This window comes from Dromaius novaehollandiae, chromosome W (assembly GCF_036370855.1).
Source record: "Dromaius novaehollandiae isolate bDroNov1 chromosome W, bDroNov1.hap1, whole genome shotgun sequence".
Classification (NCBI taxonomy): Eukaryota; Metazoa; Chordata; class Aves; order Casuariiformes; family Dromaiidae; genus Dromaius; species Dromaius novaehollandiae.
This window is the reverse complement of record NC_088130.1, coordinates 29,261,709-29,277,643: the sequence shown is the minus strand read 5'-3', so window position 1 is coordinate 29,277,643 and position 15,935 is coordinate 29,261,709.

Here is a 15,935-nt window from a genome sequence, read left to right as displayed (position 1 = left end):
CGCCGCGCCGCGGCACAGCACAGCGCGGGGCGCGCAGGGGCCGGGGGCCGCCGCGGAGGCGACCGCGACCGCCCCGGGGGAGGCGGCCCCGGCCCCGCGGAGCCCCCGGCGTGGGGCAGCGAGCCGGGGCGGGGCCGCGGCTGCCGCGCGGGCCGCCGGGCCGGGCCGGGCCGGGCCGGGCCGGGGGAGGCGCCCCCGCCGCTCCCCCCGGCTTCGCCGCCGGGGCCGGGCCGAGGCCGCAGGTGCCCAGGCGGGGCCGGCTCGCAGACCCGGCGGCGGCACCGCGCCGTGGAGCCGGGGCGCGGGGTCCCGCGGGCCCCCGGCAGCCTCGCGGGTTGGTTCGTTACCGTGAGTGGCACCAGCGCGGGGGAGCGGCACAGGCTGAAGGATGGAAACAGCCAAGCGACGTGTGCCGCGGTGGCACAGAGGACTGTGCAAAGGCTCCCGCTGCAAAGGCGCCAGGGGAACCGGAGCGGTGTGGGCACTGCACACTGGTAAAGGGAGACACGGGCATTGCACTGCTGCGGTGTCACGCCATAAAATGCTATGCGGGGATATATGACAAAAGACTAGCGGAACAAGTGTGAAGAAACTGCTTTTCTGTGACCGTGCACCACATGCCATTATCTTCCTCCAGGTTAAAACGTCCAAAGCCAAGGAGGTTAAAATGGTATGAAATCACACATGTTGCAGGCTAATGGGAAATTAAGCCTTCTCTTTTAGGCCTAGGCTTAGAGCAACTAACTGTTTTTCAAATCCACTCATGTTTAACTCCCCATAAAGCTGTCTATTTCAGTGGTCCACATAGGATTTCCATTTATTGAGCGGAATCAACTTGTTAGTGTGCCTGTGCCCGTTTCTGATCCGTTACCATGTCTCTGGGAACACTTTCCAAGCCTCTCAGTTCAGTGAAAATTAGGAAACTGGAAGGGAGAAATGTGGGTGCACATTCAGCCCTAGATATTTAAACCTATGATAAGCTCTGATAGTATTTCTAGCTTTAGTGCATTAGGATCAGATCATTAGCCACTTAGGGCATGTTGCTGCATAATATAATACTGTTTCGTGGAACAAAATTTCTTAAAAAAAGAATTAGGGAATATCTTTCATCCAGTCTTCTTTTTGCTGGATTTCATATCATGTGCTGGCACTGCTCAGTTGGCACGCGTCACTGGACTTCTGACACAGCCACCCCCGAGACCTTTTCATCGGTCCTTTCTTGCTCCCTTCCATGTCTCTGTGCTCAGAAGTGGATGTCTTTGATGTCTCTTTACAAGGAGGCTCAGGTCCGTGTTCTACCCTTTCTTTTTGGACACAGGCCACACTTGGACCTCTTCTTTCCTGCTGCCAGGTTTTCTGAGTGTGGACCATGCGCACTGCTTCCCGTTGGAGTCCGAGTGAGTCCCCCCAGCCTGCACACTCTCTCAGACTGGCTGGCTTCTCCCCTTTGATCACGACCAGCTGGACACCAGGTAGCCGAGCCCAGCCACCTCTTCTGACAACACGGTGAGGTTGCTCAGCTGGCTCAGGCCATCCCCCACCCTCCTCAGTTACACCTCTTTACCATTTGTGTGCTGTCCGGGCGCCCTGCCAGCCCCCAAGAGTCTTGCCAACAGCTCTGCAGGCACTGTGGTGCACACAAGCCACATGGTTTGCCTTCTTTGACTTGCCCCCGCTCACGGCCTTGGGCTTCCCAGGAGGACGCAGGCAGGCTGGCTTGAGTGGCACCACCTGACACCTCAACTGCTCCAGCCCACAGAGTGGCAGCTGCGGTTTTCTCAGGAGTTTAGCCACAGATCCCAGGCTCCCGAGCTGCTTTGGTCATCTTCCACTTTCTTGCAGCCTGCCTTTTGCTGCAGGATGATTGCATGCAAAACATGCAGCAGCAAGTTGGAGAAAGCAATTCACTCGGTCAATTGTTTTTTATTACACAAATGAAAACACACAGAAATACATAGTTACTACTGCTTGTGTCTGCTCCTTCCTGCCCCCTCCACAGGTCATCGTTGATCAAACATTAGGCCTCTACCACATTAGAGGCTATAAATTTAAACTTTATCTTGAGATAGTGAAGGAGAATTCTTCTAACTTTTTGCAAAATAGCAGATTTTTAGGTGGCCCAGTGCAGGTAGCAGCCCATCGCTGCACACTTTTACGTAACAGCCATGGGTTCCCTTTGGCGGACCTGGGGGAATATGCTTCCTAGCTGGTAAAGATCCAGAGACTCACTGTTTGTAGAGATTCAGCACTGGGGGATGAAACCAGATACCAAGGTCATAACCGGGCGGGGGGCTGGGGGAGGGGAGGGGAGGGTGATGGGAAGCTTGCATTAATGAAACCCTCAAGAAGTTCAAGTGGACACTGTTGCAGTGGACTGAACATGCCAGTATAAAGCATATTGGATGTTATGTGGGATTTCCTGGAAAGCTGTGTCCGTTCCAAGTGGGAGGAGAGGTATGAGCTCATACAGATGATAAGCCCTCAGCTAAACCTTTGGTGTCTTTCTCCCTCTCCTGCTGCCTCAAGCCCTATGTGCCTAGTTCCTGTAACCATTTCTCCATAACCCCCCCTGCCTGCACCCCACATCCCAAAGCCCACTGAGAATGTCCTTTATTCGAGCCAGCAAGAGTGGCTGCAGACAGGCATAGACCTCCAGCTGGGACCTGAGCCCTTAATGTCTTGACTTTCTTCCCAGTGACTTGCTCTCTTTCTCCTTAAACTGGTTTGCTGTGCTGTTTGTAGTTGCCATATCAGGAAAGTTCTACCTGCGTGCTCCCTGTGAATAGCTAAGTTGCTAAGTTCTGCTCAAAGTCTGCACTGTTTAGTTTGGCTGTAGTGTCTTGAACTTCCTTTCCCTCAGCAAGTTTCCATTAGCAGCTCTGGATGGAAAATAGGAAACAGGCAAAACTGGAATAAGAGGACAAAAGCCTGTGAGTATGGGAGAAGAGCAGGAGGAAGCAGAGGATGGTCCAGCCCTGACATGGGCTAGGAGAGGTTTTGCCACTCCTGGTTCTGGAAATGTAATCACAGCTCCAAGCTTTGCAGGACAAAAGACTAATACAGAGGATGTTGACCCCAAACAATGACATGGAAACCAAGAGAGTTTAAGAAACCTGTTCCAGCAAAGCACAGTGTTACCCTGAACTGAAAATATGTCTGAAAATCACTCTTCTGAAAATATTAATTAAGAAATACACCAAAAGAAAAAAATCATCTATTTGGTAAAGAAGTAAAAAGCACTAGGACTGCTAAGCTGTGGGGAAGTGAAAATCTTTCTTCACCTGCAGCTGGAAATTTCAGCCTGTGAGTCCAATGCCAGACTTCCCTCTTTTGTCTCTAATCACTAATACAGAACTTCATTATTACAAAGGTGGCATATAAATAAATACTTCCCTTGTCTCCAGGAAGACTACATTTAACTTCAAGCCTAACTTTTATACCCTGTGGTTACCTAAACCAGTCTGATTTTGTTCTGTGGTCAGTTTTAGGTGGAGGTGAAGAGCTTGTTCCATCTACTGCCTTTCTGTGCCCATGTCCTTTGATTCTCTTTACCTTTATTTCTCTCTATAGGCTGCCTTATAAACCCTAAAATTGTCAAAGCCCCAATTTACAAAGCATTATGATTATACAAATAGTCTAAAATGGGCTGGCAAAGCAGAGAGAGCAGAATAGGCCCTTGTGGCTGAAGGGAAAGTAAAAGCAGCAGAAGTTACGCATATAATGAAGGTTTACTGTTTGTAAATCAGCAGCTGGGAAACTTCATAGCTTGCAATGAATAGGCACAAAATAGTTGCCAGAGAGTCACTCACAAGTTGTCCTTCCCAGTGCTGACAGCGAGCAGAGAAGCTGCATCATACGCTACGGGCCATGATTCCCACTCATCTTCTCACTTCCATCCTTCAGCCATCTGATCCCAATATTGTGCGCAACACAGCAAACTAACAAGATTCTGGTCTGGAAAGAGGGGTTTGGTTCAAGCCTGACAGGCAATGTGGTGGGAAAAAGAGTGCATGGAAAGCTGCCAGCGCAGGTAATAAATTGGCCTGGACCACGTGAAGGTGGGAGGGTGGCACATGAGATGCTGGGGGAAGCAGGCAGGAAAAGTTTTGGCAATGAAGTCAGGTCATGCATGCCGCTCTTGGTAAATCCACCCAAAAACCAATGTAGTTAAACCTCTGCAGCTTTGGTGAATAGGCAGCCTTCCTTAATGATAGCACCACTGCAGCACCTTCACAGATGTACTCTAAAAGCAGAAACTCACCACGCAGGCATAAAGGCACAGCATATAATGACAGCTTTGCTCTCTTCCAGAGTCTTCTGCCTCTCGTGCACTTTCTACTCTTCATTTCTATTCATCAATACATTAGTTTAAGGAAGAAAGTGGGGAAATGCATTGCTCTAGTTAAAAACTTGAGCAGCTTTTCATAGCAATAAAGGGGACGACATTGTAATGAGCTACTTGTCAGAGTGTGTGCATGATGTTTTTATGGCAACTTAATTGAAGAGCGAGGGAAAGACTACCCATTAGCTCACTTTTTCTTTTTCAGAAGACACAAACTATGGGCTCCATTTCCATTTTAGTTTTCTGGGGGCTGGATTCAGAGGGTTTTTTTCCTCTTTATCTCCAAATCTATGAGAACTTTGTTTTCATTTATTTTTATTACTAAATAAAATGAGCTGTACATAAATAACTGATGGAACTGAGTTATCTGGCAGCTTTCCAATTAAGATTAATTTGTCATTAAATAAACCAAATGTTAAGGATTTAATGCTGGCGCTCCAACAGGGGACAGTTTGGATAGAAGAACTGCACATCAGCTCAGGAAACAAATCCTGCTAAGCAAACTTGTTCGCTTTTAAAAAACTAAAGCTCCTGACATTTCTAGAATAGATTATTGGTTCACCTATTGCGGTTCCTGTGCAATAGTGACTAACACTGAATACTTGACAGCAAGATGTAAAATATGCAGAAAAGTATTCAAGAATACACCAAAGGAAGAAAAAGCATAAATATTGATCATGGCAAGGCCTCTATAATTAGATTAGCCTCCTTGACTTCCATGAAGCTACTTACATGTATACAATTAAGTACACTGTTAAGGTTAAGCAAATCAAAGTTAAAGTGAAATTCTGCATCAACTGAAATTTTTGGGGTTTGCTATGGGCTTGGATAAAATGCTTTTCTGCAGGACAGAGAAATCATTTGAGAATGTTGTGGAAGAAGAAGCGGTAGGATTTGATCATGATTTGTGGGTATAGATAGAAGAAAAAGTGACAAAGTACAGCAAATTTCAGCCTCAAGAGACTGTGAGGCTAGTGCATTTCAAGAAATCAACAGTAAGTGGGAAAGAGAACTGCTAGAGAAAGCAAGAAAAAGATACTAGTACTGACAATGATCATTTCAGCCAACAGCCCTTCATGATTTTCAGATTTGCAGTCGAGCATTCAGAAAACAGTAGCCACAGTCCCAGCAAGAGCCTAAGACTTTAGGTAAAGTCCTGCACTGCTCTAGTGGCACAAGCAGCAGAAAAACAGCTACAGTGGCTCGTTTGCTTGGAGCTCTTCCCCGGCGTGTGCTCTTCCTGGATCCTAGTTCAGGAGATGCTCCCCTGAAACATACTGCCTCTGTAATCTGGTTAATTCCAGCAGCCCAAGTCATTTTTAAATTATAGCAGATGTCAGGCTGACTCTTAAAAAATCAGGTTAAGCGATGAAAGCTCCATGAAACTCCAAATGTAATTTCTGCTTTGTAGCTTTAGCAATTTTGTAAAAAGGTATGTGAGAATTAACTGGTATAAAGAGGATATGCCAATCAGTGTTCGCTGCTACAAGAATAGCTATACTGCATGAGGCCAAAGCCCTGCATACCTACACTATTCTGTTTCCAGGAGTGGCCAACAGTGTACGTTCAAGAAAATTAAAGGGGATGCATATATGAGTGATGCATCCCACATGCAGATTCCCTATAGACATTTATTGAGCTGGTTGTGTCAGAACTGTTATATTTAATGACCAATAATGGGGCCATCCTCCACTCCTCTGCTAATCCTTACTTTTTAAACCCCTTTGTACTTTTACTGCTTTACAACTTCCTGTTGTGGCAGTAAATCTGGTTTTGTGCTATATGAAAAACAGGCTTTGTTTCATTTTAAATCTACTACCTGACGAGTCCACTGAGTATGTCCTAATTCTCATGCTTCAGTAAAACTGAGTAATCACACCCTAATCTGGGTACACAATTGCCGTTGATTTCAGAGGAAGTTAGGGTTTCTCATCTGCTGCAGAGTCAGACCCAAAATGCAGAAGTTGACAATCATGTTGATTAGTGATTCATGTAACAAAACCTGGACCTGCTGACACTCTTTCATTAAAGCATTAATAGAACCTGTTGGTCTATATAATTTATCTTTTTGGAGCATATGCATTTTACTTCTGGCTCTCCTTGATCTATTTGTGATCAGCAACATACATGACAAATATTTCTACCAGAAGCCTAAAACCTAGTAGATCAACAAACATTTTCACAGCCAATGGATTAAATTTTGAAGAAACTTATTTCTGCATACTAACCAAGGATTGCATAACTAACCATTTAGAACTTGGCTTGACTTTGAGGTTGTGTTGTACTGTAAAATCAGTAAATGCTTCAGTTGTACAGTTAGTTTGCCAAAATATCCCAAGCGATATCTGCATGCTGGGAACATGGAATCTCTTCAATTCGAAAGAAGATTCTTGTGTATGCTCACTCGAAAGCACGTAGCTTTTGTTGCCATGTGACAGAGGGACCATTGGTCTTCTAGTGTCTGAATGTTACAGAGACACCCTTAACTGAAGGTCTGTGGAGTGTGGTATGGTATTTATTTCATTGCCTAATAAACAATATTTCCCACAGTACTGTGATTCCAAGTATTTCTTTCAAGGAAATTATAATAAATGACTTGAACAAGAAAGAAGGGTTCAGAAACTTGCATAAAAATTTACAGCTTGATTTTGACTCACCGTAAGCTCAGGTGCTTTAACATGAAAAACAGAACGAGGACATGTATTTCTGAGTAAGACTGACTGGTAAATGTTAGTAGTGACAACCAGGACAAAGAAGTATTAGCATGCCCTCCCTGGACAGATGGATCCAGAGCAGAAAGGGGAGAAAACAGAGAAAGTCTTGGACATTTTCAAGCTTTAGAAGAAAAGTTAAAATGCAGATCATGGGATCCATTATTGATAAGAAAACAACTAAATCAAATCCAAAGGAAGCAGCATCTTGAACAGTATATGTGTGTACTTTGTTCAAATTAAGATGAGGCCTTTCCTAACTTATATTGACACTCTGTGAATGTCATTTTGATATGTGCACTTACAAAGTTAATGTAGTTGCACAATTTAATGAAAGCCATGAGCTGAAACCCAACTCTGTAACCCTCACTCTTGTAAATAGCATTTATTCACACTAGTGGTCTCACAGAAGGCAATGTGTTAAATGCTGTTCCAAGCAGTGGTTCCAGAGATGAGCCTTTCTATTCCAGTCAATTAAATAAACACAGTATGCTTCATTTGAATTCATGAGAATTCATTTCATTAAAAATGCAAACTACAGTTTTCTTATTATGGGCTGTGTGTTCAATTATTCTCAGCAACTTAGTTAGAACCTGTAAGGTTACCTTAGTCACAACTTGACTGGGATAAGCCAAGTTTAGCTATAAAGCTGAGCTTAAGATTAATTTCAGTTTGACCAGAACTCAGGAACAGAGGATCAGTTGTTGCCACTTCACCAATTCTTGAAAATCAGAAATAGAAGATAGGAGCTTGATTTGAATCAATTCTGGCAGCAAATTTTCAAATGTCTGGATTTTGAATTTTTTCTAGCTACAATGGAAGTAAATACATTCCATCAAAGAAATTTCATTCTACATTAAGCACAAAAATACTCGGGCTCATCGCTGCCCATTATGCTGAAAGCTTCTATGATCTGGACATACTGTATTACAACAGCAGCATTGTTACTGTATTAGAAAACAAATAGCCCTGACATTTCTGCAGCAGATCAGGAAATCAGGATCCGTAAAAGTAATCACAAATGGGAACCCAGTTTGGGTCAGACACAGACATAAACAGTTGTGCTTGGGGAATATACAAAGGGAAAAAATTCAGCCAAAGTACCCAACTGTACCTAAAGAATAAGTGATATTTCTAGAGCTCAAGGGCCCCTTAATCCTGTATTATAGGCCATAAAATTTCCTTTAGAGTATTTCAAGCCTTGTTTCAAGAAAACATGAAATTGTGGAAGTAACGTGTATGGAATTAATGATTTTTTTTGCTAGCTTTATAGGTTTAGAACCAAAAATTAAATTTTCCCTTTAACTGAAAGGAGTTGTAACTTCCTCAGTACAGAAGGAGATGGTCAGAATTTGATTGCCCCACAGTTAGTTATCTTTTTTTCTGGTAACACTGCACTATGCCTTCTATCACAAACTGTGGCATAGTCTAATTTTTTTCTGTTTCAAATGCCTGCAGGGTAGATCTGGGACTTCACTTAAAGCCATATTGTTTTACTCTGCAGGAAAGAGTCCTGACTCTGTTCACCAGTAACACATCCCCCATTCATTTTGGAGAGAGTGAGCTTCAGTCCATTATCGTTCATCTAATGATTCTCTGTTTGCTGGTATTTTTCATAACAGTGACTAAAGAACCAGGCAGTTAAAACATTGACGTTAAATGGAAAAGTTAAAAGATCCCCTTTGAAATGGTAGACAAAGCTGCTTCTTTGAAGACCTTTTCTTGTGTGTTTGCAAAACTCAGGCTGTCTTTTTTGCCACGCTGGTAAAGCCTGGGGTTTGGAAATCCCAGTGTGCCATAAAAAGAAATGATGCCTTTTTAACTGAAAGAAATTCCTAATGATTAAATGCTTAGGAGGCATTGAATTCACCAGATCAGACCTTACTGTTCAGTTAGGCCATACTTTAAAGTGATTAATGAAAATGAGATTCTGGCCCTGGAGAGGTAATGACTCCACCTGGTATCTGCCAAATCTTCTTTCTTGAATATTTTCTTTTGCTTGACCATATCATGTATTATCAGAGAAGGAAGAGGCCATTATATGTTCATTAGATTCTACAATGGTAGGAGCAAATTCAATGATACTGTATTTGTTTTCAGAGAGCACAGCTCAACGGGACCCCAAATCCTCATCGCAGTCTGGGTTCTGTTGCTACGTATGTATATCCTTACCACACTCATAAATGGTTGTAGCCTGGGAGAGTACTCAGGAAAAATATCCTACATTCTTGCCCTGACCATAAAGTCTTCCCTACACACTTGCTTTGCCACTGTCAGAGATAATGCTGGGGTAAGTGGACTTTTGGTCTGAGACAAATAGACCGTGACCACTCCTATAACATAGCCATAAAAATACAATGTGCTGCCTCCTTCAGTCTCATGGCTTATTTTTAACTGCATGTATTTTTATCAAGGATAATCGTGGTTAGTTCTTAAAACTGAATCATTGGCGTTTCCTCCTCTTGAAATGCACAGCTGCAAATGAAGTGCTGAGACTATGTGCAGGCTATGGAGGGCTAGGGGAGAAGAGCACTGCATATGTAGGTGGCTGCACGTGACAGTCCAGAGTGTTACCTCTGCAGATGGCTATGGTTACTTGCTATTAATTTGTTAATAATACATTTCAAGATGCTTTTGGTGGAAGTTTTGTTGCTTTGTATCTGGCACTGCTTAAAGAGAGTTTTGCTCATGATCTTTCATTGTGGTGTTATCTTTTTTAACTCAGCAAGTGTACTCCAACATTTTACAGAACTGTTCTACACACAACTCTAAACTTTGGTGAATGCTCAGAGCTCATTATATGCCACTACAGAAACATTACACAACTGAGAGGAATTTCTGGCTTTAAAAAAAAAAAACTTTATGAGAAACTTAACAATAGAAATGCAAAAGAACAGTATTAGAATGGTGAAGAAACATTTGACAGGCAGTAGGAAAGTTTCAAGTTAAATGTTGGATGTATTAATGCTAGATGATGTTAAATTTCCTACTTTGGCCCCTTTCTATCATTCATGCATAACATGTTTGACAAGTGTTCTGTCAACTTTGTAAACACTCTAAGATCACATCAAGAAATTTGCATTTTGCTAAAACTTACACTCTCAGATCATAACTGTCTCCAGAGTCCACAGTGAAGGGCTCCAGAATCTAAAAGTTATTCTGGGTATTATTTTTATGAAGGCCTAATAAAAAAACACATTTGAAAACTATAAACACTTTAAAAAACAACTTTAAAAATATTCAACTTTCTCCCAGATGAAAAACATGTTTTCCTTCAAAGTCCTAAATCTCAAAAGCATCTTGTCAAATTAATTTCAAACTTTTCCTGGGGAAAAGCATCTTGGGCCAGAGACTGCCCATGAGAAGCAGGCAGAAGGGAGTTTTTTAAAAGATGTTGTGTCAGCATCAGACTTGTAATGGAAAATGATTTCTAATCTCAGCTGAAAGGTTCACTGCAGCAGGCTGTGGACTCCATGAAGCTGTGGTTCCCTTCAATTCTGTGGTTTTGAAAATGGCTAGATTAATCATAACTTGTATTTTTAAAAACAAAGGCAGAGTCATAGGAACACAAGCTGGCAATCAAGGGTAGAAATCTGCCACTGTGAACTCTTCCATGGTGTCTCTGGCCCCTTCCTGATTCCTACCACGACTCCTAAGGGGGCCATTGAGACACATGAAGCACAGAGATCTTTAAAGCAGGAGAGACAGGACTGCCAGAGATAATGGGTAAGGCTGCTACGAGCCTCTCCCTGAAGGACTGTGCAGAGCTGGACAAACTCCTCCGCCAAGAGGCCAACGTGGGACCAGCTGATTAGATTAAAAAGCAATTTTCTGAAGCAAAGTAACCAGTGGAACCAACATTTCCAAAGGCAAAGTGCCTGAAGTTATACACCTACACAGTGACTTGATTTGTAAAGGCAGTGAACACATACTCTCCCTCTTGACTTCATTAGAAGCAAAGATTTTTCTCTGTCTTTGAAAATTGGGTCACATCCTGACCTGATTGTGCCTAATAAAGGATTTAAGATCCTGATTCTAATTCGTTGGCCACCTGATGGATTTCTAGAGTAGACATGACTGACGCTCACTTCAAGGCCTATTAACACTGCCAAAGAGGTAAACTGTTATCTTGCACGTGGCAACTTAATATAGTTATTTGACTGACACTACAAGTTGGGCTGATAAAGCAAATAAAGTTGATGCAATGACTTCTGTTCAGCATTTGACTTGGCGTGCCTGCTGTTTTGATTAGAAAGTGGGAGAAATTCAAAATCCCCATGGTGTATACTCACTCGATGAAACCCCAAGTAATCGGTAAGTGTCAAAATCTAACTGTGCATATGTACATTGGTGTGTACTGAAAGGAGACGTGGCTCTTGGCCTTTCACTGCTTAATACAGATCAAAAATTTCCTGTCTAGAATTAAACTTAAAAGAGCTGCTATTAAAGTTTGCAGGGAGCAGTGCTTAATGAAGGGGACACATCTGCAAAGCACAATGATCACCATGGCACTTCATCATTCCTCTGCATTGTATCTCAAGATGACAGACCAGTAGGTACAAGTGTAAGTCACTTTGATGAAAGTCCCTGCCTGTCTAAACCCTGTGCAGGGGAATCTCAAGGAAGATGCTGACATCGAAGCAGCTGGAGTGTATTCCTTTTGAAATAGTATTGTGGATTGACGTACAAGACTTCACCTCAGAGGGCTCAGCTAAGACAGACTCAGGTGGCACAGGCGAGCTCACCATCTACTCTTAAAACAGTTGTGGGAGCAGCTGACTGAGGTGATGTGGTGGGGCTGCCAAATTCATAATGCCTACCAGAAGACAGCAAGTGTCTCACTGAAGTATAAACACAAAGCTGAAGGAAACAGAAACAAGAGAAGGTGGTTTTTCACTCGCCTGTCCTGTCATGTTGATTGGAGAAGACATAATGAAACCTGGAGGAGTGGGAGAAGAAGCACTGCTTACTTCTCCTTACATGACTGGAAAGGCCATTCCCCCTGAAGGCAGAGCAGCTCATCAAACCCAATCCCAGCACTGAGGAACAGCATTGGGACTACGAGTCACTATAATCCAAGGATCTAGTGATGAATGGAAATATGGCATTAATTCAGGCAAGTCCTATAGCCTCTGTAATATGAAAGGTTCAGAGAGTTGATCATAAGCAGCTTTCTGCTGCTATTATATTTCTCTACTTTAAACCAATCTATCATTTTTCTTGTCCGTAAGGTGCCAACTGATTTTGTGCCCAACCCTTTATTGATTTTAGGACTATATGTAATTTTGAAAAGTCCACTAACTTAATGCTGAGTTAGCTACTCAGTAAGGACCTTGTCATATCTTTTTATTATTTGCTGATTTTTGTTTGTTTCCCTTCTCTTTTGAAATCTAATCTCAAGCTGTCAAAAAAGAAATATTTTTATCTGATGTACTCTTCATTGCTCCTAAAATGCAGACAATATCAGAAACAACAGGAAGACTAAGCTTTTCATACCACATAAAGAAGTGCCCTTCATTTTTCACTGTAATTATATTAGTAATGTGGATATACAATTTATTGTAAGGGTGAAGTAGTGGTAAGGCACTGTACTCATGCCCTATTGCTCATGCTCTCTGTAATGTCATTATAGTAACTGTGAAATGAAAATGTCAGAATCTGTCCCTTAGAGTAGCATGGTTTGCTTTGTGTTGTCTAACTTAGTGCACTTTCATTATTTTCTTCAAAGAAAGCGTGCGGTAACTAAACTACTACGGAAATACTTTGAAAAGTATTCCAAATCAATCAAGTTGATCTTCTTATAAAACATTGACACAAGAGAACTGAATCTGAAGAATTTTGGTTCAAGGCCTGTAATGGGATAAAGTTGGTGACTGCTGAAGTGAACAGGCAAAGCTGATATTTGAAGAGTGACATTCAATTACACTTATTTTTAGCTTCATGTGATATTATATTGCACCAAGGTAGGATGCAGACATGATCTTGAGGAACTGCTATTGTAATACTGTGAATCATTTCAATACCTTTTATATGATTAAAATGTTTTATGTTAATTTAATTGGATATTTTTCTATCTCACCTGAGAACTGGTCTAGATATTTATTCCATTTATCCAGGCAATGTCTGGCACTTTTGATTTAGTACAGGTCTGCAAATCAGTCAGTAAGAATGTACAAGTCTTCCTTCGCTTGAACTATAAGGAATTAAGTGTTCATCTGCATTTGGTCATTTTCATGTTCCAGGCCAAACTGCTGTATTTTAAGGGAAATTTTATATTCCTGGGGGGATAAAAAGAAATCTGAGAGCCAAGAGGATGAAGAGAGAAGGGAAAAAGTTCAACCAAGCAGCAAAGTCCAATATTTAAATACAGGTTATGGAGGTGTTCACTATATCACTCTTCTCATCTAACCACCTGACATATGGTTAATGACTGTGTGTGAAAAACTAAGTGGATCAAGCCTAGTTCATAATAGACATCTATATCACTTAATCCCTGCAATACTGTCAGGAGAAACTGCCATTCTCATTTCCTGACATAGTAAAGAGCTGGTGGAGCAAGAGATGCAGAGAAGTTGAGAAGGTCCCTTCAGAGCAGAACTGTGCTACTCTAAACAGCACTACGGAGGGACATGTAATCATGCTCCTGTCTTTCAGAATGGGTCCTGACTGTCTCATTCTGCTTTTCTCCACTCTCCAGTTACTCCACTACATATCATGAAATGCTGTATTATCACAATAAAGTAATTGTGTCCCAAGTTTTAAATAAACAAACTACATTCAAACTATTGTATGTTTTCCTTTCACTTTTACTGCTGCTGTTTGAAAATAAGTGCTTGCCATCACTATTCAGTTTCTGCTGCTTGATCTTATGGTGAAGTCATAATCCTGAATTTGCATCATCACAGTCTGTTGCCCTGGAAATGACTAATGGCAAAATTCAGCCTTTGTACTCCCACACAACTGCAATTTAAAATGCTGAAAAAAAGATAGATTGTATAGATTAAAATCTCATTTTGTGTGTTTAACAACCATGCCTTTTCCCTTAAACATCTTTAGGATGACCTAGAAAAATACTGTGTGTTAAGTCACAGATTTAAAAAGGATGTTCAGACTTCAAACCTATCACAATATAAAAATGATCACTTAATTACTCTAAAACCCAAGTTAAAAATTAGTTGCAGTATTTTGGATTTTGTAAGATCAGCTTGAAAATAGTAAAAGTATAGTTACAGGTTTTTTTGGGAGTCAGATTCTTTTCAGGATTGTTCAGAGGTTTTGGGTAATGTTTTTTTAAAGTTGTTTGGTAGAACTGGCTATTTGAAAAAACTCATCCATTTTGATTTGAAACATTCTGCATCTAAGAAAGGAATTTCCAGATAGGAAAGAAGAAATAGTAAAGAATATTGTAATACTTTTATTTTTAAACAAACAAACTGAATGTTTAGATTTTCCATTTGATTTTTCTCCTTACAGGTTGTAACTGCATAAGGTGTCACCTGGTAGGAGCCTGGTTTGCCCAAGATACATCACAGTTCATGCTGATCAAGTATGGACTGATTTGTCACAGGTGCACCCTCCCTTCTGTCCTCTTCATTTAGTCTGGACAAATACCTGGCCGGGGAAAAAGTACTGGGTGTTGTGGCCAAGGGTACTGTCATTATGGTGATACTTTTCTCTGGCGGCTTGATTCAGCATCAGCTGAACTCAATAGGAATTCATTAGCAAACTTTAGATCGAGCCCTTAGTCTCATCCTGAGCGAAACAATTCACAGTGTCTCCACTTCCCAGCTGCCTGAGAGTGACAGGTACTCAGCTGAAAGCTGCATCACTCAAACCTGCCCCATGTAAAATAAAATGGAAGTGATGCAATCTGATAGGGAGAGTGATATATATCTCCTCAACTAATGAGGGGCTCATTATTCTCATCTCAAAATGGTTCACAGCCCCAGGATTTTACTGGAACTAAAACTATAGCTTGAATTCTAAGGTAACCATGGTGACTTAAAATGCTTTACTGTATTTATGAGCCAAGAGACTGCCTCACCCAGAATGGTCACCTTAGTGCACTTCTGCAGCTCTATATCATTTTTTAGACTGGAAGACTACAATGTATTTTGCTTTAAGTTATGTTTTAAAAGAACTGAAAGCTTCAAATAGTGTTTACCACAGCACCTCACCTCTGGCCTGGAGTGTACTTCTGGGATTCTCTGCTTTTAAGATTCGGTGCCCTGTATTTATTTCTTCCATGTTACAATTCAAGAATCTGAATTTCTGCAAGATCTGATTACTTGAGAAACTTTTCCTTACCTATATGGTTCTTGCCTGTAAGATGACTAAGGTGTGTTTGCTCCTTGCTCCCAGAGCAGAAATATCCACAAACAGGCTCTGTGTATGTTCATAGCAGAATGACGATACCATTCAACCTGCTTCATTTAACAGCTGGATAGCACCTTCATAAGGTGTCCATCAGGGCATGGTGTGAGGCACATCTATTTAAACACTTCCCAACCTGGCGGGGAGAGGGGGTCTGTTTGCTGCAGATTATTTCATAGCTGTGAAATTATGGCAAACAATCTGGTTACTTTATTTCACATCACAGAGTCACAAACTAATTCAGGCTGGAAGGGACCTCGGGGGTCTCCAGTCCAACCCCATGCTCACAGCTCTGAGGTTGGACCAGGTTGCTCAGGGCTTTGTCCAGTCAGGTCTTGAAACCCTCCAAGGATGGAGAGCGACAGCACAGCCTCTCTGCACAACCTGTGCCACTGCTGGACTGTTCTGGTGGGGGGGAAGGTTTCTCCTTAAAGCTGGTGTGAACCTCTCATTTCAGCCCATGCCCTTGTCTCTCATACTCTGCCCATGCATCACTGTGAAAAGCCTGG